General features: G+C 51.5%; 1 protein-coding gene across 1 annotated transcript in view; it reads right to left on the bottom strand.

Annotated features, from left to right (window-relative positions):
- RBFOX2 (RNA binding fox-1 homolog 2) overlaps window positions 1–3,599 on the bottom strand; it is a 102,744-nt gene that overhangs the window by 75,640 nt on the left and 23,505 nt on the right. The window lies entirely within an intron of this gene.

Genomic DNA, 3,599 nt, shown 5'->3' with positions numbered 1-3,599 from the left:
GCGGAGGGGCGCGTCTCGGCGCGGGGTGCCGAGCTGTCAGCCCCGCACAAAGGGGAGCGGAGGGGGTGCGCGGCCCGGGTGCTGAACCGGAAGCAGTAGCAGCGCCGGGAGCTGCGTTTCGTTCGTGATAAAAACCGGAGAGCGCCGGGCTCCTTCCCAGCTTGCTTATTTCCCCCTTTCCGCACCTCCCCCATTTATCTTCAGTGAGCATCTGGCCCTTACTACCTCCGTACCTGAGCTGCCCGCGGCTGGCTGCGTTCCTTCCCTAGGGAGTCCAGGAAGGGCCCACTGATGGTGCCTCACTGGGCAGCCGGACCCCAGACAACCAGATTTCCCCAACACGCTACGCAGAGATGCCAAGCACTGGGCATGGTTCCTCAGCCAGAGCAGAGTGCTGAGCTGAGCCGCCCTCCTTCTTGACCCCAGGCCCTCAAGGGGCTCCCCAGGCTTTTCCAGCAGAACACGCAAGCGCAGTGACACCTTTCATCCCCATTTGCTCTCCTTTGCATTCATATCCCCTGTTATAATTTACACTTAGATATATACGCCTAGTGGTGATTCTTCACGGCCTTGTGTTGCTGTGCTGCTCCATGCTGCTTCCCAATCTGACGGCTGCAAACCCACCTCCGCCTCCCTCCCTTCCTCCTGTTCAATCAAAGGGCAGCAGGAGCACGCCTCGCAGCCCGGCTCCCTCCTTTGCTGTGAAAAGCCCGAGCAAGCTGCTGCCTCACTGCTCTGCTGAGTTGCAGAGAGCCCCAGCGGGCAGCCCGCTGTGTGGTCCTCTGGGAGGCAGCCAGGCCCCACACGGCCCCATGGGGCTCTGACTCAGAGTCCGTGTTCTCCTGAGTTATTTCATCCTCTCCACTAAGTCACTTTTGAAGACACTACAGGTTTGCAGGCCATATTGCACAACCAGGGAAAGTCTTGGATTTTTTTTTTTTCCCCCTCTATTACAAACCTGAGATTCCACAGCGTAATTCTGGGTCAAAACACGGTGACCTCCTTATCCTTTCACCATAGCAAAGCTCTGAGTTTTAGCTACATGCATCTCATCTTCAGCCCACTGTAAATCAATCAGCATTGACTCCATTCATTTAAACTTAATCCAACTTTCACATTCACCCGGTATCTACTGTGCCACAGGGTGGCAATTTCTTGTCACAGATCAAAGGATATAGCACGGACCTTTAGAATCACAGAATCATAAATGCTGGAAAAGACCTCTAGGATCACCTGGTCCAACTGCCAGCCCATCCCCACCATGCCCAGTGACCACATCCCTCAGTGCCACATCCACACGGTTCTGGAATACCTCCAGGGATGGTGACTGCACCACCTCCCTGGGCAGCCTGTGCCACTGCAGCACCGCTTCTTCTGAGAAGAAATCTTTCCCAATATCCAACCTGCCATAGAGGTGTGCTACATTCATCCCATCTCTTCTCAGTGAAACAGCATCATTTTCTAATCCATTCTGGCCTCCACCTTAGGAACTCCCAGAAATATCTGCCACAGAAGAGCCCTTTGCAGAAAGGAGAGAATGGGTAAGTCCCTACCCAAACACTGTGCCCTGCGATGCTTCCTGCCACCCTGCTGGTACAACTGCTCTGAGCCTGTGCCAGAGGACTGGGGATTCCCATCGGTCTGAAGCATCTCATCTCTCTTGCTTGAAGTTTATCTACCTTTGCTCCTGTTTGGCAAAAGAAAACACCCTAAAGGACAAGTTCAGGCAACAAGAATCACAGGTCCACAGGAGATCTGACTGCCCCCAACCCATCTGAACTGAGTATCTAATACAGAGTTTCAAGAGCTTCAAGAATACCACTGAGAACAAGATGACGCTTGTTAACACTTGAGGGTTTTGTTGTCTTGGGCTCACCCTGGAGCCAACAAAGCAACATCCAATAACGAACAAGGCAGATAAAATTAATTGGTTGATCCGTGCCAGTCACCTTTCCCCCTGAGGACTGGGGTTCAAGCAGTGTCTGATGGTCAAGCACAATAAGCTTGGTGGGCCCCTGCTTAGCTGCCCCTTTATGCCCTCTATAAAAGGGAACCAAGGACCCCAACTGCAGAACAGACCGCTGAAAGCAACAAGAATGCACTAGCAGAGCTAAGCACACTGGAAGCCCAAGGAACATAGTGCTTGGAGCCATGAGATCATCCCTTCCTACTTACTGCATTTATTCAAAAAGCACGTATTTAGAACAGATCTAGATGCCAATACTTGTGGTTCTCAAGGGGGGTTTGTGCATCACAAGCACACAGACACTGAAACGTCATTCCTGTATTGTGGAAGTGGCATTATAGCATCACAGAATCATTAAGGTTGGAAAAGACCTCTGGGATCACCTGGTCCAACTGCCAACCCATCCCCACCATGCCCACTGACCACGTCCCTCAGTGCCACATCCACACAGATCTGGAACACCTCCAGGGACGGTGACTGCACCACCTCCCTGGGCAGCCTGTGCCACTGCAGCACCGCTCTTCTCTTCCTGAGAAGACATTTTCCCTAACATCCAACCTGTGCTCACTTCAGATGTATCTGATGACACAGTTCCTATCATTCACACCCTATCAGGAAATGAGTTGGATGAGACTGTTCAAGCAGGAGCTGATGGAGCAAGGCTGCTGAGCTCATACTGGAGAGGGCACAACTAGGGAACTAACCTTCAGCTGGACCAAGTGGTTTACATGTGCACCAAAGTGACAGAAATGCACAGGGAAGAGAAACTCACAACCACTCTGCTTTCAGTAAGTTTCAGGACTTTTTCTTTTGCTATGCCTCTAATTCCCCTCTGCCGCTAGGGTGGAAAGAAAGCACAGCCTTCGATTTTAACATCCCATTACCTGCATTTCTGTGCTGGCTCAAGTTTAGATGGAACAAACCTGCCAGCTGGATCAAGGCCAGAGGGAGAAAAAAAAAAGGTTCAAGTGCAAAGAACCAATTTATCAGGAACAAATCTTAACAACCAAAAGACACACTTCTGGTGGTGGAGCCTATTCATGTACGTAACAAAACCCGCAGTACAAGGTAACCTAACAAAATACTCTTTAGTGGCTATCTGAAGTATCTCAGAGTAGATAATCTTCACCTCGTAGTCTACCTTTCACATTTTCTGGATGAATTTGAGGCCTCTGAGGATGAGGAATGCTGACACTGAATAGCCGAGGGCTGTACAGAGAACATCATCCTTCACTTGGCTCCGAAAGCATTCGAGCCTGACCCACGGCCTCTGGCTCCTCCAAGACTTCACAGGACGGGCCAGAAACGCACACGTGTGCTCCAAATATAGCCCCCTCCCCAGCAAGGCTTGAGCAAAGTGCTACACCCATTCCTGTCACCCTACAGATCCTTGCTGGGTCTCCAAGAACGGGAAGGTGACAAACAAGACTTTGCTCAAGGTTTTGTCGGTGGTTTCAGGGGAGAGAGGAGGAAAGCGGGCGAGCAGCCGCTCCCGGTGGCTTGCCAGCCCCAAGGGACAGACTGCAGTCACACTCACAAGTCACATGCCCTGGACAAAGCAGCGAGGCACTTGAGAACACAGCAGTTGGCAGAGCGTGACATTGCTGTCAAATCACAACCCCCACATCAAAAA

This window comes from Meleagris gallopavo, chromosome 1, assembly GCF_000146605.3.
Source record: "Meleagris gallopavo isolate NT-WF06-2002-E0010 breed Aviagen turkey brand Nicholas breeding stock chromosome 1, Turkey_5.1, whole genome shotgun sequence".
NCBI lineage: Eukaryota > Metazoa > Chordata > Aves > Galliformes > Phasianidae > Meleagris > Meleagris gallopavo.
Note: the sequence above shows the minus strand (reverse complement) of the source record. Positions and strands in the feature narration are given on the sequence as shown.